This window comes from Theropithecus gelada, chromosome 5, assembly GCF_003255815.1.
Source record: "Theropithecus gelada isolate Dixy chromosome 5, Tgel_1.0, whole genome shotgun sequence".
Lineage (NCBI taxonomy): Eukaryota > Metazoa > Chordata > Mammalia > Primates > Cercopithecidae > Theropithecus > Theropithecus gelada.
Genome location: NC_037672.1, coordinates 63345918 through 63368165, shown reverse-complemented (window position 1 = coordinate 63368165; position 22248 = coordinate 63345918). Strand labels below are relative to the sequence as shown.

Sequence of the window (22248 nt, the reverse complement as noted above, 5' to 3'; positions counted from 1 at the left end):
ATAATAGAATTGAGGATTGCCCATATTAGTCATTTTTTTCCTCAAATATTCCTGGTAATAAGAATACCAAAAGCATAGACATTGCTATGATATGTAGCAGAAAATACTCTGGCTGGCCGAGTGTGGTGGCTCACACCTGTAATCCCAGTGCTTTGGGAGGCCTAGGTGGGTGGATCACGAGGTCAATAGATCGAGACCATCTTGGCCAACATGGTGAAACCTCGTTTCTACTAAAAATACAAAAATTAGCTGGGCACAGTGGTGCACACCTGTAGTCCTAGCTTCTTGGGAGGCTGAGGCAGGAGAATCGCTTGAACCTGGGAGGCGGAGTTGCAGTGAGCTGAGATCGCACCACTGCACTCCAGCCTGGTGACAGAGTAAGACTCTGTCAAAAAAAAAAAAAAAAAAAGTAAAAGAAAATACTACTCTGGACTCAGAATTAGGAGACCTAAACTTTGGCCCTGTGTGGCCCTAAGCAAGTACTTCTCTTTGGGTCTGTCCTCATGTATAAAATATTGAGTAACTACTGAGGAAATGTTTAACCTAAATTTTGATGACCAATGATGTCATTCATCTCAGTTGCAGTTCAGTGTGCATGACCTAATTGACATGTCTCTCTCAAGGACCTTTGAAGGTGACCACAGCAGCTAAAATGAATTGAACTGGGAGAAAAGGAGAGCCAAGGTATTAATATTAATTATTCATTCATTTATTTACAAATGTTTTGAGCACTTAATAAGCACCAGACACTACTACAGGTGCTGAGGATACAACAGTGAATAAATCAAAGATCCAGTCTTCATAGAGTTTATTTTCCAGAAGGGTGGATATGTCATGAGCAAATAAACATGTAAAACAGAGTGTGTCCAAAGGTGACAAGTCCTGTGTAGAAAAGTAGAGTGAGAAAGAGGGGGTGCTTGAGGTTGCCCTTTTATGTAGGATAGCTGTGAGTGAGATGGCTTTGGACTAGCAAGTGCAAAGGCCCTGAGGTGGGAGTGCATGTGGCATGTTTTAGGGGTTGCTGGAGCACAGTGAGGAAGAGGAAGAGTGGTAGAAGATGAGATCAGAGGGAAGGAAAAATGGGAAAAGAAGCTGGAAGCTGTTATTTACTTGAATATGAATTGTCCCCATCTCCTTACTTGTGGATTTTTTGTTACCTGAATTAGGCAGGGGGAAATATACTAACTCAGTGTGATAATAGCGTCTGTTCTGATTTGGATGGAATCAGGATCTGATCTGCACAGAAACACAAGTATTCCTTGGAGAGTGAAGCAACATTTCCTTCATTTTCAGCAAAGTTTAACTGATTTTATATCGGCGCCTGTAGTCTCTCCCTTCCTCTGGTGTGTGGTCCTGTAGTAGTTCTACTAACACACACAAGTGTAGTGGATGCAGTGAGAGACAGGCACTCAGCGTCCATTCAAAAGCCATTTCACTAAAATCCATCTAAAAACCATTTAGATTTCTAGCCCCAGAACTCATCTATGGCTAGATTAGATGCTCTTGCATGAGTCAGGAAGGTGAAAATGAGGCAGAATCACTTCCTGCTTTTCTCGCTCTCTGTTGCCCAGTGAGCTTTTTCTGCAGTAAATGCCAGTATCTAGTCACCAGTTTCATGGGTGTGAGAAGGCAATTAGTTACAAAGGCAGCAGCAGGAATGGCTTTCAGGGCTGCGTTAGTATGTTCATTGGCCTTAGACACTCTTGCCTCGATGGGCCCCTTCCTCTACTAAAAAAAATTAAAAATTTTGTGACTGTTGGGATAAAGATGAGTATATATATTTTTAAATTTTTTATTTTCATGGGTTTTTGGGGAATAGGTGGTGTTTGGTTATATGAGTAAGTTCTTTAGTGGTGATTTGTGAGATTTTGGTGCCTCCATCACCCGAGCAGTGTACACTGAGCCCAATTTGTAGTCTTCGTTTTTTTTTTTCTTTGAGACAGAGTCTCACTCTGTCACCCAGGCTGGAGTGCAGTGGCGCCATCTCAGTTCACTCCCAAGGCGTTCCTTATTTTAATATTTGCTGAAAATTCTCCATCACAATTTAAAAATATAATTATAAGAAAAAATCTGCTTCTGACTGAAAATTTAGAAAACACAGAACTATATAACGTAGGAAAAAACCCAACTCTACCACCGACAAACCATTATTAGGAATACTTCCTTTCATTCTGTGTTCTCTGCACATATGAAAGTATAAAATTGGAATCATATTGTATATACAGTTTTATATTTTTTTTTACATAGTCACTTTAATAACAACACATATGCTATGTTACCACTATAGAATGTAAATTCAGGTTAGACAAGAGAATTTCACAAGTGTAATAAAGCATTCTAATTAACTGGGTGTGGTGGTGTGCACCTGTAGTCCCAGTGAGTCTGGAGGCTGATGTGGTAGGATTGCTTGAGCCTGGGAGGTTAAGGCTTCAGTGAGCCTTGATCGTTTCACTGCACTCTACAGCCTGGGTGACAGAGCAAGATCCTATCTCAAAAAAAAAAAAGCTTACAAAGTAAGCATTTTGTCTGTTATCAAAGTTTGTGTATAGTATCTGGCCAAACCAGCTTGCTCATTAGTCGCTTTCATTGTAGGTAATTTGTTTAGTCTCTTGTTTATGATTCTTCTGGAGAAAATTTAAAAAGTGTTCTTCATTTACCTTAGCATGAGCGCTTAAAATACGTATTTCTATTTCAAGATGACATTTAAAAATTAATCGAATATAACAGCAGCTAAAATATAATTCTGCAATTATAAAAGAGCTAAACCAGAGTTCATAAGTTATTCTCATGTTTACAATTATGATTCTGAAATAAATACTATTACTATGAAGCCCTGTTGTAAGCTTTCTTGATTCGGTTTAGACATGCATACATACATTTAAGAGTTGCAGGAGGCGTTAAAAGTTGTTAATATATTCCATGCACGTTTCAGAAAGAGTTCTAAAAGAGCCAGCCAGTCCACAAGACAGGAAGAAGAAAAGTTAAATTAAAAAGTAAGGCAGATAGGACTACTAGATAACATACAAAGCATGTGAAATTCTTCAGCAAACTGGGAGTACTTCAGGGATGGCCAGCTATCTTCTTTAGAACTAATTTCTTCTTTTCTTTTTCCTTTTATCTTTCTTTCTCTCTTTCTCTCTCTCTCTCTTTCCCTCTTTCTTTCTTTCTCTTTCTTTTTTTTTTTTTTTTTTCTGTCTCTCTCTATCACCCAGGCTGGAGTATAGTAACTGCAACCTCTGCCTCCCAGGTTCCAGTGATTCTCATGGCTCAGTCTCCCAAGGAGCTGGGATTACAGGTATACACCACCATACCCGGCTAATTGTGTGTGTGTGTGTGTGTGTGTGTGTGTGTGTGTGTGTGTGTATTTTTAGTAGAGACGGGGTTTTGCTATGTTGGCCAGGCTGGTCTCAAACTCCTGGCCTCAAGTGATCCATCCGCCTTGGCCTCTCAAAGTACTGGGATTACAGGAATGAGCCACCATACCTGGTCCTAATTTCATGTTTACAGTCTAAGAAGGTGGTTTTAAAGTTTTAACACCATCAAGTGGAATTAGGTGACATGTTTCTTTTATGTTAACTTGATTTCCCCTGAATGACCTAGTTAGTGAACTAGGTAGTCACTAGTAATTCTTTTATGTTAACTTGATTTCCCCTGAATGACCTAGTTAGTCACTAGTAATTTGGTCACCAGGCAAATCAAGCCTGCAAGAAAGGAAGCCAATATTCAAAATACCATGTTATCATCTGAACCCACTCAAATAATTTATTTCCAACATAAACATGTAACTGCAATAATGAGATGTCTAACTGAAGTAAGGTCCTCTCACCAGATCAAGACAGCACCCTCCTTCCAAGGCTTAGGCTTTGCCCAGAATTCCTAATACACAGGACAGCCCATACCAACAGCCATTGCTTCTACAACACGTGTGCATCAGGAGAAGGGACATTTTAGCATTTCCTCTGCTCTTCCATTTGTATAATCCATATGGGACAATTGCTGGAAAGCCTGCCATTCCAATGAGAACAAATGGTGCCTCTTCAACTTTTCGAACAAGTTTGGATCCCTGATCTTTACCATAGGAAGAAAGGGAAACATCTGTGTCTGTTGACCTAGTGATTGCTTGAAGAATCTCTCTGGAGTTAGAAAATCTCTCACAATTCAACTGACGTCTATATTACTTTTTATCTAACATTATATTGTAGTCATTTGCCACCTTATTAAGCATTGTTGTAAATATTGCTTTTAATGCCTATATAATATTTTATCTTACAGGTGTATGACAATTTATTTAACCGTTCCCCCCTTCTTGGGATGTTTAGAGTGTTTCCTCATTATTTTTTATTATAAATAACACTTACGAACATCTGCACATATAAATCTTTTACCAAAAATAAAATTGTTTCCCTAGGGTTCACGTAAAAGAATGGAGCGAGGTTTGAAGTTGTTGAACTCGATGGTTCCTTCTTCTCCTTTCCAGGCACCCTGCATTCAAATGACTTGGAAGAGCAGGTTCTCTGAGCCAGGATACTAAAGTCCCTGTTTAGGAAAGAGCCACGTTGTATGCTTACCCTACCACAAAGATACAGGTGAGAAAAACTGAGATCTGGGATGGTGGACCAAAGAGACACACTGACAGAATGGGCCCTAGACTTCCAGAGTCTGGGAAACTTAGGCCAGATAAAGGCTAGTAGTCTGGCAGTTATTACTGGGAATCACTCTTACTCTACAGCTGGGCATGTGCTGTTCCTCCTGACCCTTAACTAGAAACTCCCTATGGATAACGTGGCTTCTCTTTCCACTGGGAAAATTGAGCACGCAGTAGAGACCTTGCAGAAGCTCCCTCCACCACGTCTTACCCACTTGCCTGTCTCTATGCACATAAATATCTGTCTTCTTTTCTTTCAATACCATGTATAGGTTGACAACACTCACATTTATATCTCCAACCCAGATTTCTCCCCTATGTCTTGACTTGATATCTAATTTCCTACATGACATCTCTCTTTGGATGTCTAATAATCATCTCAAATTTGTATGTCCAATAGCAGACTGCTGATCTGCCTCCAAACCTGTTTTTCCTGTAGTCTTCTGCATGTAAGTTAAGGCGAACGCCATCCTTTTTCTTTCTCATGCCAAAAAACTTGGAGTCTCTCTCTGTCTCTCACACCCCACATCCCATCCATCAGCAAATATTTGCATCATGTCTCACCGGATTACTGCAACCATCTCCTTGCTGATCTCACTGCTTTTCAGTCTATTTCACAACCCAGCAGTTGAAATAGTTCTTTTAAAACATAGGTCAGATCACGTCATTTCTCAAACCTACCAAATACTTCCATTTCACTTAGAGTAAAAGACAAAGTCCTTATAATGACCATACACAATCTGCCCTCTCCTTACCCATCTCGCTTCATGTCCCGCTATTTTCTCCTTTGTTTGTCTCTGCTGCAGCCACACTGGCCTTCTTACTATTCTATAAATATGCCAGGCACTTTCCTGCCTCAGAGTCTATGTTCTTCCCATGCTTTCTGCTCTTCTTCCAGATTTCTGCAGAGCTCATTCCCTACCTCCTTTATGTCTTTACTTGTTCATCTTCTCATGTGACTTTCCTGACCACCATGTTTAATTGCAAACTCCTGCCCCCAACACTCCATGTCTCTCTTTCTACCTCATTTTTCTGTGTCATGCTTATCACTCACCAACAGACCATACTTATTTGGTTTATTGTCTGTCCCTACTCACAGACAGCTCTTTTATCTGTTTTGCTCATTGCCGTATACTTAGAACCTAGATAGTTCCTGGCACATATTTGGTGCTTCAAATACACTTGCTGAATAAAGTATGGGCATGCTATGAAAAGGCATAGATAGGTAAGGACTTTGGGGTCAGGACTGTGAGAAGGTCATTGGCACCAAGATGTTTTCACTCAATTCTCTGAGTCCTATTACAGAATCCGGGCCAAAAGTATAATACACCAAAGAACCAGAATTATCACAGGTGAAGTAAACCAGGCCAATTGTCTTCTAGATCCTCTTAGATATTTTTGTGAATTATGCATGTTATGGGAATTTTTAAACTTCTCTATACTAAAGCAAATTAGAATGCTTTGATAAAGCTTATTTTGAATTTCTCAGTGCTTCTTCTTGGTCACAGAATATGTCAAGGTGTTCTAGAAATAGAGTTACTGGGGGAAGGAAAGAAATGAACATGGAATTGAGTGACTTCTAAATTTCTAGACCCCTTACATCTCATTTAAACTTTTGACAACTTTTGAGTCAAGAAATATTATTCCAGTTATGAATACATACCAATTGAGATTCGGGCCTGGTGAAATGGCTCACGCCTGTAATCTCAGCACTTTGGGAGGCCAAGGTGAGAGGAGGGGTTGAGCCCAGGATTTTGAGACCAGAGTAGGCAACATAGCAAGACTCTATCTCTACAAAAAATTAAAAATTTATCTGGTCATGATGACACACATCTGTTATCTCAGCTACTCAACAGGCTGATCTGGGAGGATCACTTGAGCCTAAGAAGTCAAGGCTGCAGTGAGCCGTGATTGTGCCACAGCACTCCAGCCTGGGTGACAGAGCAAGACCCTGTCTATTTAAAAAAAAAAAAAAAGCAAACTGAGGTTCAGAGAGAATTATTAATTTCTCCAATTTTGCACAGCCAGCAAATGGCAAGCTTAGAATTCCATTCACTAACTAACTGAATAGTACAGGACCTAGACCAAACTTGTCCAACCCGCGGCCCACAGACTGCATGCGGCCCAGGACAGCTATGAATGTGGCCTAAAACAAATCTGTAAACTTTGTTAAACATTATGAGATTCTTAAACATTATGAGATTTTTTTGCGATATATATTTTTTTTTTTAGCTCATCAGCTATCATTAGTGTTAGTGTATTTTATGTGTGGCCCAAGACAATTTTTCTTCCAATGTGGCCCAGGGAAGCCTTGAACACCCCTAACCTAGACTTTATAGCTAATATCTTGACAAATTAGGTGACTTAGGAGAAATCATTTAATATTTGTCTCAGTTGTCTGCCAAAAAGAATATGTAAATTCACTTCAGACACACACCTTAGAATAACCCAGGGTGATAATTTCAGGTTTTTCTGGCTCTTGTTTATTTCTTAGCTCCTTCAGAAGAAAGAAAATGTTCTAAATGTTAGGATCCACTGGGGCTGTTATGTTTCCTAGTTCAAATCTTTAAACTGTTGTTAAACCACAACAATTACCACAAGCACAGAGCCTCCTGGAACATTTTCCCAAGTAAAACAAATACTCTAGCTGTGTGAGAGTGTCAGGCAAAGCTAGAAATGGGACTCCTTGCTGGCTATCCATGTGAAGGGCTTTGTTTAAGGAAATGCTATGTTGCCAGCACAGTCACTTGTCAAAGACAATAGCTGTTGGCAGAGCATTAATATGTGAGGATTGGGAGAGCTGCCAGTGGAAGCAAACTCTTTTGTGGTGTGTACAATGTTGTGCTGGGGCATCAGCTGAAGTTCACCATTGATGACCATCTGAAAACTGCCTTCCACCCACAGTACACTCAAATGGACAACTCAGCAAATTGAAGAATGAATTTCTAGGGAGAGGCAACATGGTGTAATTAATGGAAAAAGAAATAGAATAGAAGTGAAAACCCCCTCATTTTAATTCCAATGTTGTGACTCTGATACCTCCTTTAGCTTCCCTGCATCATTTTTCTCACTTACCCAGGCACTTATCCAGGCATCCAGTAAGTATTTATTGAATGCCAACTTGTATTCAAGGCACTGGGTCAAATGATGTGATCATTTCATGATTCTGCTTTATGTATGTTAGAGATAATAGTCCCATCTGCCTCAAATTGATGTAATGAGGATGAAAACCTAGTTTCCACTTTGGTAGAAATGGAAATTTGTTTGTCTTGTCTACTTCATGGATCTATTATGAGAATCATAAGAGATAATTGTGTGGGTATACTTAATGAACGTAAAGTGTTATATACATACGCAAAAAAATAAATACTTTGACCAGAATGAAACTTATATCATTGCTGAATATTACCTGAGGAGAGAGGCAGAGAGAGAGAGAGAGACAGAGACAGAGAGAGACAGAGAAAGAGAGAGACAGAGAGAGAGAGAGAGACAGAGAGAGAGAGAGAGAGACAGAGACATAGAGACAGACAGAGACAGAGAAAGAAAATGCTAATGAGATCCAATGCCATTTAGCTATTCTTTTCTTTTTTCAGTGAAAGCGAGACTTACAAAGATGAAAATAAAGGTTAGTTTCAATAATTATTTTTATAATTTTTTCAATAAAAATCCACAGATAAGAACCAAACCCGTGGTTCTCAAACTATACTCTTATACTGATTATCAGTAGTTTTAGATGTTTGGGTTCTGAAATTCAATGCTAGGACTGGGAGTCGAGGATTTTATTGCTAATATATCAGGATTAGGTTTTGTCGCACATTCAAAAAAAAAAAAAGTAAACTACCAAAGCCTAAAGCAAGCTGGAATTTGGGGGTTTCTTTTCTCAGATAAAAGGAGTTGGAAGAGAAACTATTTAGCTATAGCCACTCCATAATATCATCTGGGACCCCCCTATTATCTTAACACATGGCTTTTATTATTAAGGTCATTTCTGGGCTGCTGAAGCTCCAGTTATCACACCTGCATTGCAGGCCAAAATAAGAAGGAAATGCAGAAAGTATCACCCCCAGCTGAGTAAAATTCTGTTAAGTCACCCTTCTAGACGTTTCATCTAGGAATTATGCTTTCATATCTTTGACAGAAATTAGTCACGCGGCCGCAGTTAGCCACAGGGGAGACTGGGAAATGTAGTTTTTGTCTTGAGAGATACTCTGCTGGGATAAGAATCAAGGTTAGGCAACTAGCTACCTTTTCCACACGAAATATTAAGGAAAAAAGATGTTAATGGATAGAACGTTCTCAATTACACATTTTTCTCCATACATTTAACATATTCCTTTGGTTTTAAGAATATTATCATTCTATAATAGTATACAATAGTATATGATTCAAAACAAAAATATACACTGGATATTTTTAACAATATAAGTATTTATATTTCATTTTATCCTACAAAGAGCAACATGATTTTCAGTTGTTTTTTCACATGAATACATTCGAGCCCCATTAATCCAAATCAAATAAAATTATAGAAGTCTAGAAATCCATCCTGTATGGAACTAAGCTAACAGCGTTCCATCTTGTAACAGCCTTAGCCCAGGAGCATTTACTAGTAAGCATATTTATTTGAATGTCAGCATAAAATAAAGCATCCCTGAATTTTTCCCAACAGAGAAAAATGTCCTTGCACTGTGGCCACAGCATGTGTATCTTTCTACATCTGCCCTCAAATTCCCAGCAACATGATTGTGCTCTGAGTGGAAGCTTCTTGGTGTTCTATGTTGCCTTCGTCCGTGTAACTATATATAGGTCTTTCTGTTCATTTAGAGTTTGCTCTTTTGTGTAGCAGGGTCTCACTCTATCATCCAGGCTAGATAGAGTGCACTGGTGCGATCATGGCTCACTGCAGACTTGACTTCTTGGGCTAAACAGATCTTCCTGGCTCAGCCTCAGCCCCTGACCCGTGATCCCCAGGAACTACTGGCGCACACCACTATGCCCAGCTAATTTTTTATTTTTTATTTTTTAGAGATAGGGTCTCATTATATTTCCCAGGCTGGTCTGAAACTCCTAGGCTCAAGTGATCCTCCCACCCCACTGTCCCAAAGTGTTAGATCACATCACGGTGTCAGCTACTGCACCCAGACAGAATCTGCCTTAAGACTTTAAAGAATTCTGAGCAATAGTGTCTGAGGCGCTCATTCCCTAACCTAACGAGCGTTACAAACCAACTGGGTTATGAAAGAGCAGCAGCCGTCCAAAAGTGTCCTGACTGGGGAAGTGAACTCCGCATGCCACAAAGCCGGAATGGCAGCCAAATGAGAAACATATGCTCTGAATTCTGATGCAAAGTTTTTATTTCTTTAAAAACAACTACATTAAAGTGACATAAACTTAAACTTAATCCAATTTGGACCTTACTGGCAAACAGTATGAATTTTGGACGAAATATTTTGGAGAAATTTGAAGTATCTACTATGTTATGTGACGTTAGACAAACAACTTAACCACACCAAGTTATTGTTATTATATGAATAACAACAATAGTATCAAATAGTAATAATTATGTCAAAAGAATGGACAGTCTTTTTGAAGATTACTGTGTCAAGACTGTGAGTTACATTAGAAAGACACACATGCTGGCCAGGTGTGGGCGGCTCTCACACCTGTTATCCCAGCACTTTGAGGTGGATGGATCACCTGAGGTCAGGGGTTCAAGACTAGCCTAGGCAACATAGTGAAACCCTGTCTCTACTAAAAATAAAAAAACAGCTGGGCATGGTGGTGGGCGCCTGTAATCCCAGCTACTTGGGAGGCTGAGTCACGAGAATCGCTTGAACCCAGGAGGTAGAGGTTGCAGTGAACCAAGATCGCGCCATTGCACTCCAGCCTGGGTGACAGAGAAAGTCTCCAAAAAAAAAAAAAAAGAGAGAGAGAGAGAAAAGAAAGAAAGGGAAGGAAGGAAGGGAGGGAGGGAGGAGGGAGGGAGGGAAGGAAGGGAAAGATACACATATACAAGGACATTTTTGTTGGTTGGGAAAAATTCAGGGATACCTTATTTTATGCTGATGTTTGAATCAGTATTCTAAGTTATAATAAGGCTGTTACATTAAACTTTTTTTTTTTTTTTTTTTTTTTTTTTTGAGACGGAGTCTCGCTCTGTCGCCCAGGCTGGAGTGCAGTGGCGCGATCTCGGCTCACTGCAAGCTCCGCCTCCCGGGCTTACGCCATTCTCCTGCCTCAGCCTCCCGAGTAGCTGGGACCACAGGCGCCCGCCACCTTGCCCGGCTAGTTTTTTGTATTTTTTAGTAGAGACGGGGTTTCACCGTGTTCACCAGGATGGTCTCGATCTCCTGACCTCGTGATCCACCCGTCTCGGCCTCCCAAAGTGCTGGGATTACAGGCTTGAGCCACCGCGCCCGGCCACATTAAACTCTTGATACAGTAATCTTCAAAAAGTATTGTTATATTATTAAATAAGTGTACATAAAATAACTTACTGGTCATTCTCTACCTAGTGCAAGAATTTTGTCACTAACCTGCTAAAATTCTTTTAGTAAGACTTTTAATTAGAGGTCAACAATTTACTCACTCTAATGAGGGACTTGAATTCTACAATCTGTAATAACCTACTTGGCATGGGGCCTTATTAGCTTAGATTCTTTCTTTTTCCTTGGGTCGCTCCTTAATTCTGGGCATTTTGCTGCCCATTATCTCTCTCTTTAAAGGTTGTCAAAAGGACATAGGAACAATTCTGGTAAACAGAGCAAATGGAAATGGAAATGAGCCAGAGGTGTGCTCAGTAGAATGTCATGTCATGTATTGATCAAATGGCACAGAGAACCCAGGCTCTGGAATCAAGAGTGGGAAGTTATTGTCATAAACTATTCTACGTTGGCCCTTAACTTGACCCTTAACAAATCATACAACCTCAGAGACTTCATCTATAAATTGAAAGTGTTAATATCATATACCTTTTAAGATTTTTTGGCCAGGTGCAGTGGCTCATACCTGTAATTCCAGCACTTCGGGAGGATCACTTGAGCTCAGGAGTTAGAAACCAGTCTGGGCAACATAGTGGGACCCTGTTTCTACTAAAAATAAAAAAAACTAACCAGGTGTGGTGGGGCATGCATGTAGTCCGAGCTACTCAGGAGGCTGAAGCAGGAGGATCTCTTAAGCCTGGGAAATCAAGGCTGCAGTGAGCCATGATCAGGTCACTGCACTCCAGCCTGGGTGATAGAGGGAGACCCTGTCTCAAAAAAACAAACAAAAAAATTTGTCAGGATTAAATGATATTACCTATAAAGTATTGTGGGCAATGTATTAAATGTTGCCTATTACTATTAATTAACACCATGATGAGATATCTCTATGTATTAACAACAGAATCCTCCCAAATTCTGAAGGCCCATTTATTTCAAACAGTATTTGATTCAGTGCAATTCTAGTACAATATAATACTCCTAGAATGATAATAATATGACTAAATTTGTTTCTAGGTCATTTCAATAAGAAAATTTAGACTTTGTTATCTATCTGTCAATGCTTTAATCCATAGTTAATTCTGAGTCCCTTGCCACTTTTACATTGTCCTTTTTGGGTGTCTTTCACAGCCCTGTGGCTTTAATGCATTGCTCTCTTCCCAATTCACAGTTCAGTTTCATCAGCACTCCTGTTTCCTGTTTTGTCACTGTCTGGGCTGCTTGTTTTGCACCTCGAACTCCTTCCTCTTCCTCTTCAAAGGATATCATCAACATTTCCAGTAGGGATGGGCAATGCCACAAGCATTTCTTGCTGCAGCTCTTCCTTTTCTTTCTTTTTCTTTTTTTAACCTCCTTTGAACTTTCATGAGCTTCCTGTAATGACTGTGTCTCTGTTTCAGCTATTTCAGTATTTCTGTGGCTTTTGATTTTGATCTGGATTCATGTCTTCCAGCCAAAACCATCTCAAACAAGTAGTTTGAGGTTTTTGCTGGAAGGTAATTTGAATTTGTTTACATGGCCACCAACTCCCAATTTTAGATGTCCTGAGATTTCTGGAGTAGAAGAGTGGCCTTACCAGATTACCTTTCTCTTATTAGCACTATTATTAGCTAATCATGCTTCTTATAATTCTAAATAATTACTACTAAATCAGGAGAATTAGGAAAGTCTTTCATTTCAGCAGGGTTGAAAAAAGGTTAAAGTCAACCACAGACGTAGATATAGCCACATGATTTGATATACGTACATCAATAAGAATAGTCACGCACACACATACGCAAAAACACACAATTATTCCTTTACAATTTTCTGGCATCTTTTCTGCAAGGAAGCCACAAACACAAACTGGATATGAACAAAATAACTCAGCAGATGACAAATGACCTCTTCCTCCTTCTCCTCCTCCTTTTTCTTGTTTTGCTATCATTGTTTAGGTGAAAAGCAAAACAAGTCCCAAGCATTTCTCAGGTTGCTCTCAAATTATTGGACTCTGTGGCATGTGCATTTGAATGTTCAATCAACAAATATTCACCGAGCACCTACTACGTCCCAGGTCCTCACAATACATCTGTGTACAAAACAGACCAGATCCCTGCCATCTGGAACCTCGTACTTGGGTGAGTGATCAGTTTCCAGAATCAGACAGTTTGCTCATTTGAGAAAACTCCTGTGTGGTTCAAGATTCCAGAGGAGAACACTGAGACAGGAGCGGACTGGGTTTATCACATGCCCCATCTTGTGGTTTCCTAACAGGCCAAATGCAACACAGAGAGGGGTATTGCTCACTCTTCCTGTTTCTGTCACTCAGACAGGAGCTAGATAGTTCCTTTCCTACCAAGCTAAGACTTTTGCTCTCATCAAGTGAGAGGGTCCCTCTTACCTTACAATATTTCTGACCCGAACCCTGGCAACCAGAAATCTACTTTTGTTGTTGCTGTTGTTTTTGTTTATTTGAGGCAAAGTCTTGCTCTTGTCCTCCAGGCTGGAGTGCAATGGCACCATCTCAGCTCACTGCCACCTCCGCCTCCCGGGTTCAAGTGATTCTCCTGCCTCAGCCTCCTGAGTAGCTGGGATTACAGGCTCCTGCCACCATGCCCAGCTAATTTCGGTATTTTTAGTAAAGATGGGGTTTTACCATGTTGGCCAGGCTGGTCTCAAACTCTTGACCTCAGGTGATCTGCCCACCTCGGCCTCCCAAAGTGCTGGGATTACAGGCGTGAGCCACTGCACCTGGCCCACAAGTCTACTTCTCTCACCTTGCCTTGACTGTCACCACAAGACAGAATAGTTCCCCTGAGAGACTTTCATTTGCTCTGTGGTATCACTCTTTAGACTACCTGAGATATATACTGGAAAATGCCACCTCTTAAAAGCCACCAGTAAGTTCTTAATTGAATCCACACTTTAGTCTTTTATCCTTTTGATTTCTATGGTAAAGAAGAACATAGGCCCTATATTTGCTACTCATATCTCCCATTCATTTGTACGTGATTAAGTAGGGTTTTTAGCTTACATACAGCTATAAAGCATTTTCCAAGTCTTTTTAATATTATCTAGTTTGCATGAAATAAGGATGTAGGAGTGAGTATGTTTGGCTTTTGGCTATAAATGGTTGGAAATATTTCGAAAGATCCACTCTCTTCTGAGCTCTCTTACTGTTCTTGTTTTCAACCAGCAGAAATTGGAAAATAAAGATTGTGTGGGTATAAAATGAATGCTTGCAATGTTTGTCATTTTTGGAACTCTATTTCTGTGGCTCTTGACTTTTTTTTTTAAAGATGGCTTCACCTAAAAGTTGCTAAGGCCAGGCCAGAGCCCTTCTTATAAACAAATGACAAGGGACATGATAGCCCATAATGAATTCAATCTGGGCTATCTGTGGCGTTGTGTGTGGATAAGAAGTAAAAGCTAATTTTGAGTACAAAGGAGATGAATAAAGCCTCTTGCCACTAAGATAATTAAGAGAAGACTCTTGGTCTTCTCAGGCAACATCATTCTATGCAGCTGGACCCATGCCCTTTCACAGATGGGAACAATGCCATATGGTTAGGGAGCTTGGCTGTTACCCAAGTGGCTCCTCTTCAGTTCTCCATTTGGGCAAGAGTTGAGAGGAGATGGAGAATAGTATTTGGAAGACATCCTGGGTTCAAGTCCTGCCTCTACCACTTATTTGCTATGTGCTTTCTTAGTAACCTGAAGCAACGAATAACAGTACTCACCTCATAGAGTTGTTGTAAGGTTTAATTAAGATAGTCCACATAATGCATGCTGCCTACCTGGCACACAGTAATAGGTGGGAGATATTATTACTGTGATGATGATGATGGGTGTCCAGGGAGAGACCAGTCTGAATGTACCTGGAGAGACTCAGTGGGTTACTGGAAATCAAGAGTCACAAATGTGAATCAAGCAGCAACTGTAGAAGGTGATTGGCAGGGCAAATTGACAGGGATTGTTAAGAAAGATACAGAGAATGCTGGTAAAACCAGGAGGAATAAGGATGCCTTTTTCTCTTATTGGAGCGAAGAGGACATTACCTAGTCTGTATCCAACTAGACAAGGGCCTGAACCTTAGAGAAGATGTTGAACCCCACTAGCATAGTTAAGGTCAAATGAGGCAAAAGTGTTTTGGTTTTCTGTTAATTTGTCTGGTTTGGGATATTCCTGGAAAGGAATTTTATGGATTTTGCTCTTCTAATATCTGACTTCTGTGTAATGGAAGAAAAAAAATAGCACTCCAGTAGACCTTTATAATGCCATACACATATGAAGTGAAACAAGAAGACCCTGTGAAGGATGATAGGAATGACCCATCTCGTAGTAGGGACACAGCCCTCCCTACTAAAGGAATAAATTTCCTTCCAGACATATTACAGTTATATAAGCTACAAAATATGTTGCTATAAAATGACTCATCTATTTGAAAATCCCACTACATAGAGTTTGTATAGTTAGAAAACTGGTATGTGAAAATGTAAAAGTTGGCAAGAATCAAGAAATAGTTTTTTAGTACCTATTGTGTGTAAGGTATTATTACATAATCACAGATTATGCTATTATTTTGCTTTATGCATAGGTTTACATTACCTAGTCAATATTTAACTGATTTATTTAACCTTTGTGAAAAAAAGAAAATTCAGAATCTCATACTGGGTCTTAGGTAGTATATACAGTAGTTTCCCCCTTATCCATGGTTTTGCTCTCCATAATTTCAGCTACCTGCAGTCAACCATGATCTGAAGATATTTAAGGGAAAATTTTTGGAAATTAACAACTCATAAGTTTTAAATTGTACACCATTCTGAGTAGTGTGATGAAATCTCACAACATTCCACTTCGTCCCTTCCAAAGGGGAATAATCTCTTGGTCCAGTTATCTGCACTGTAGATGCAACCGTCTAGATTATCAGATTGAAAAAACATAGTATAGACAGTCTAGGGTTCAGTACTATCCATAGTTCCAGGCATCTACTAGGGGTCTTGGAACATGTCCTTTAAGGATAAGGGGGAACTATTCTATTCATAATTTCATAGCATTTTAAAGCTGGAAGGTCTCAGAAGGGAATGAAAATCAGTGCCTTAGACTTTCCTTCAAATGCTAGGTAATGTCCTAAGGAGTTTTTGAAATTTTAAATTATTTTTAAAACACTTTATAAAAGAAATTTTTTAGTCAAATATATTAGTGCTCACCAAATCCCCACCTATTATAAGAATTTACTCATCCTAGCAATGTCAACTTTAGGAAGCATAGAATAGAAACTGAGGTAATCTACATGACTTATTCAAGGGGAATGGCATTAATCAGTCAACAGAGTGAGATAATCAGAAGAGCATCTGAAAAAATAAGGACTCTCATATGACCTGCTTGTTTATTTCTGTTCCCAGATGGCAAATATTTTCTGAATTCTGCCCTGCTCCTCTTGGGGTAGATAAATATTAAAACAGAAAAAAGTGGCAAGGTGCTTTTGTTCAGTGTGGGCCCATGGGGAAAAGTCCTATATTTTCAGTTGGTTGCTATGAAGGCAGCCAGCAGTGAGCTCAGCCAACATTGTTGTGAGATGGTACTATGACATCAATTAACGGAAAACTGAATGTTGAAACTGTACAGCAGAGGAAGAGAAAAGCAGGAGGACAATAACAAAATTTGCCAAACAGAAAATCACAAAGTCCGCATAGGAAAAGTATAGTTTTCAAACTCCAGAAAGTATTTGCAAACACCAGTGAGCAAGCTATGAATCTTATTTTCCCATAGGCCCTACCATCAGTAGAGATCCCAGGGAGAGCAATTTACCTGCACATTTTGCCAGGGAACAAGGGAAGGCGAGTCTAACTATTTGGGGATTTAGCTGAGCTTTGAAATAACTGAAAAACTGAGCTTCGATTTTTAGTTTATCACGTAGGATTTCTAGGATTGTAAGGTCCTCACTCTAGAACTTCTGAAAATAATCAGATGAATTGGAATTAAAGAACTAATGGCCTTAATTGTGTCTAAATAGGAATGAGGTAACAATGACCATCATCATGAGCTATTCTCTTCTATGACTCTGGATGGTCTTTTTTTTTTTTTTTTTTCTGTTCAGAGCTTCCTGCTTGGTGTTTGTCTAAGCAGGGAGGAAAGCCATTGTTTGAACTTTGCAATAACAGATTGCAAGCTAAGGCTTTTCTACACTTTGTTTAATTTTCCTGAAATGTTCCTTTTTACAGAAAAGATCTGTTGTTGACCTAGCGTGCTTTTTGTCTTACTCAATACTCCCCTGGGGATATAGTTAAAACAACACTTAGCTGTATTTCTCCTGGGTGGAGAAGTGTTTGGTGGTGGTAATGAAACTAAAGCACAGATTTGAGCAACTGTGGGCTGTTGACTTTATGCTAGCCTTTCATAAAGAGAAACCTCAAAACACCGTGGCCATTCAGCAAACAGTGTGCATTTCATCTAAGCCTGGCTGACTTTGCCCTTGCTTTCTTCAGGCTAGAATGATCCTAACCATCAATGTCTTTGTGTCATGATGCAGAAAGTTGGCTGGGACATAGGAGGATAGTGCTGAAGTACAACTTCTGAGTTGGGGAGGGAATCAGGCAGAGAAGTAAAGCTCTACACAATGGCTAGTGCTTCTCTATTATGATGTGTGTTCCAACGGAGGTCAATCATTGTGCATTGTCTCTAGGGAGTGAATACAGCATATTATTTTGGGGTAGAAATTGAGATTTCTTTTGGTGGTAAAATATACAGAAAATAGAAGCTCTTTGTACTTGATTTCTTTGAGTTTATTTAAATACCTTCAAAGGCATTCTTCTATGAGAAGGAACATGACATAATAGGTCTCTAAAAATGAAACTGTTTTAGTGATGGAAATGTTCAATATCAAATCCACTATAGCCACTAGGATATGTTACCAAAGTTTTTAAAAATTCTTGTGTGCAGTGAACTTTATTGATTGCCTACTCAGCAAAAAATCTTCTCCCTTGTTCCTAATGAACCTCAATTTTGCTTTCCTCCCTTCTAGTCATGTGCCTGGGACAGATTGATCCCAGCTCCAGAAAGGCATCTGAATGGTCTAAGCAATGCCATCCATCTGTCAGTAATAGATTCAGAAATGGGCATGTGATTCAAGTCTGGCCAATGAGATGTATGCAGAAGAGTGCTGGGTATTCTGGAAAGTTATCCCTTGCCATTCAGAGATCCACAGGAATCCAGCCTTTTGCTCCTTGAATGGGAGTAAGGAAGCACAAAATCCCAGTTGCTCTTCCAGTCATCCCAGACCCACAGCCCCGCTTTAGCCATCCTATAGCCATCATATATCCACAAGGGGAAAGCAATTGAGGCCAACACTGTGGATCCTTGTGACATAACCAAGCCAGTGAATCAATCAATACATTTATTTGTTGTTTGAGCCATTGTAGTTGAGCTTACGTTACTGGCAGCTGAAAGTTATTCTATCTGCCAATCCTCATCTGGTACATCTCTTAGTTTTGCTCTCATCTGTCCTTTTCCTCTTTTTCACACATAAATCCCAATCTTTGTTCCAACTCACACTGTCAACACTCTGACCTTTCCCTCTTGCCCTCTTTGCCTCTTCTGTCTGTTCCTCTCCCTTTTGCCCGTCTTTCTGCCAGTGCTACCCACAGGTATATCTTAAATCTTATTATCCATAGCCATGACCAAAGACTAGGACCATCACTAGGTATAACTGGATTAGGTGGAGTTTTGCTCCTTTGCCCTCCTTTGTACTTTGGACATCAACATCCGTCACCTCCCAGCAATTCTCTCCACTGTGCCCCACTCCATATAACAGAAAGTCTTGTGTGCTCTGAAACATCCACCGAAAAACTCTATTTTCACTAAAATTCCTTTGGTGATAATGCCTTAACATAGTGGCTTCCAAAGCTTTTTTAAACCAAAACCCACATTAAGTATCCTCACTCAGTATACACATAATATACACATAAGCACTTGATATAGTTTGGATATTTGTCCCCACCCAAATCTCATGTTGAATTGTAATCCCCAGTGCTAGAGGTGGGGCTTGGTGGGAGGGTGTTTGGATCCCTCATGGCTTCCTGCTGTCTTCACAATAGTGAGTTCTTGAGAGATCTGGTCATTTGAAAGAGTGTGACACCTTCCGCCTCTCCTTGCTTCTGCTCTGGCCACGTGACATGCCTGCTTTCCTGCTTTCCTTTTGCCTTCTGCCATGATCGTAAACTTCCTGAGGACTTCCCAGAAGTCAAGCTGATGCTAGCATCATTGCTTCCTGTAAAGCCTGCAGAGCTGTGAACCTCTTTTCTTTATGAATTATCCAGTCTCAGGTATTTCTTTATAATGCGAAAGGAAAATAAACCTTGAGGCCGACAAATCACTAAGCTAAAAGGAAAAGTCAAGGTGGGAACTGCTTAGAGCAAACCTGCCTCCCATTCTATTCAAAGTCACCCCTATGCTCACTGAGATAGATGTATATCTGATTGCCTCCTTTGGAAAGGCTAATCAGAAACTCAAGAGACTGCAACCATTCGTTTGTCTCTCACCTATCTGTGACCGGGAAGCCCCTTCCGCTTCCTGCCTTTGCTTCTAGTTGTCCCGTCTTTCCAGACAGAACCAATGTGCTTCTTACATATATTGATTGATGCTTCATGTCTCCCTAAAATGTATAAAACTAAGCTGTGCACCAGCCACTTTGGCCACATGTCATCAGGACTTCCTGAGGCTGTGCCACAGGCTCATCTTCAACCTTGGCATAATAAACTTTCTAAATTAACTGAGACCTGTCTCAGATTTTCGGGGTTCACAGTAGCAAGGCAAGAAGGGACTAACAGAATACTGCAGAAAACGTTTTATGAAACACACTTACCTTTACTACCAGTGATACATTCTGATATTATGTATTCTGTTCTATTTCATTTTTTAAATTGTTTGTCTGTACTCACTAAATTGATATCATGGATAGTTGTTGTGACCACCAAAAACACTTCCTTCACCCATAGCAGAAACTCTGGTGGTCATGTGATAAACTTGTCAAAAAGTCCTTGAGGGTAATTAGAGTCATACTTAAACCTGAATAAAATGACAGCCAACACCAACTAAAAGAGGTTCTGTCTTTGTCAATTTGCATACATTTTTTCCCCTAAAAAATGAAGAGTGACTAAGAATATATGAATGCTGACACCTAATGTGTCCCTAGTAATTTTAGGGGATCTTTCTGAAATGACAAAAGTGTTTAAGAAACATCATTATAGTTATTTCTGAAAGTAAAGATGTTTCCTGCAAAAGCTATTTGAGTCCCAGAGCCAATGTATTGATTGGTTTTATGTTTGACTTTTTAGAGCCCATTAAATATATCTGTTTGGTTATTCATTTGGCAGCCATGCTACTTCTTCGTGAGCTGGGAATGGCAGGTTATCTATAAGAACCATTTTTATACTATGGATTGTGGTAAAAATGTGTTAGCTTTCTTGTTGATAACTACTTGTTATCAGCTAGAACCACTTTTACAGCCTGTACCATACAAAGGCTGCACCTATAAAGTCCATAGCATGTTTGAAAGTCACATGATATCTAGAAAAGCCCTGTATAAACTGGAAAGCATTATGTAAACACAAACTATTATTTTTATGCATTTTTTTAAAGTAATAAACTCTTGCCTAAGAAGTCAGTCATCCCCATGGTTAGAACATGTCTCCCAAAGTTCATGTGTTGGAAACTTAATTGCCATCGTAACAATATTAACAAGTGGGGCCTTTAAGAAGTGATTAGGTCATGAGGGCTTTGTCCTCATGAATGGACTAATGTTGTTATCGTGGGAATGGGTTAGTTGTAGTGAGCCCCCTTCTCCTTTCTGCTTCATGCGCGCCTTTCTGCCATCCATTCTTTTGCCATGGAATGACTTCTGACAGATGCCAGTACTATGCTCTCAGCCTTCCTGGTCTTCAGAACCATGAACGGAATAAATTTCTTTTTTAAATAAATTACCTGTCTCTGGTATTCTGCTATAACAGCAAAAAATTGACTAAGGCCTTCATGAATTTTGAAAGCCAATGAATTTTAATGTTTTTACTAATGGTACTGAGTTCTATAAATGTTTTTCCCCACCCTCTAATTGATACACACACATGCACACACACACACACACACACGCATACATATGCACATACACATTAGACTTTTAAGCCTATATTCAATACAATACAGGCTGGTTGCTAATTTACAAACCCCATTTTCTCTTTTATAAGATATATGAGGAAGTAGGTTTTCTTCTCTATATAGTTATAGTTGTGGTGTGATGGGTCCAGAATTATTATGAGATATGTTAAATGGTACAGTATAGCTTTAGTAGTTAAGGCAAGGTTTTGGAGACAGAAAGACTCCAAATGCAATTTTACATTTAACAAGCTCTGTGAATTTGGGTGAGTTACTTAACCTTCTAAGCTCTGATGTTCCTCATCTGTCAGATGGGGATAATATAGTTCACCTCACAAAGATGTTATAGAATTGAATTTATCTCTACTCATTAAATTTATTTCATCATTTACTAATGGGTCATGACCACCAAAAACACAGGCTTAACCCCCAGAAGAAATTCTGACATTAAGAATCATGGAGCCAGGTGCAGTGGTGCATGTCTGTAGTTCCAGATACTCAGGAGACTACGGCAGGAGGATCGCTTGAGCCCAGGAGGTGGAGGCTGCAGTGAGTAATGATTGTGCCACTGCACTCCAGCCTGGGCAACAGAGCGAGACCCTGTCTCTAAAAAAACAAAAAGAAAAAGAAACAAAGCTGATTTAAAACATAAAAGAAACAAAGCTGATTTAAAATATGAAGGGCATATTACAAACCTTCCATGTATGTGTGTGTAAAGTACTTAGGACTTAGCACAGCACACTTAGCCTTTAGCACATAATACCTAGCGATAGCTTAATGAATGGTAGCTTAACAACAATAACTAATGATAGTTGTGACATGTTTATTTCATCACACCTTCACTGTGAATAAATGTAGAGATCTAGGACACGGTACCCCTTGCTTTCCCTTTGGTGCTGAAGCTGCACTCCACTGCTTCCCAAATCTATGTGTCCACCTAGAAATGGGTCATGGTTGCTGAATCGTAGAATAATAATACTGCAAAATTGCTAA

General features: G+C 39.7%; 1 long non-coding RNA gene and 1 pseudogene across 1 annotated transcript in view; one reads left to right on the top strand and one right to left on the bottom strand.

Annotated features, from left to right (window-relative positions):
* Positions 1 to 4192, bottom strand: part of LOC112624307 — a 29448-nt pseudogene extending 25256 nt beyond the window's left edge.
* A 283-nt stretch (positions 4193 to 4475) lies between these two features.
* Positions 4476 to 22248, top strand: part of LOC112624929 — a 34824-nt gene continuing 17051 nt past the window's right edge. Inside the window, exon 1 of the long non-coding RNA XR_003119490.1 lies at positions 4476 to 4586. This is a non-coding gene — a long non-coding RNA (uncharacterized LOC112624929). The remainder of the gene's footprint in view (positions 4587 to 22248) is intronic.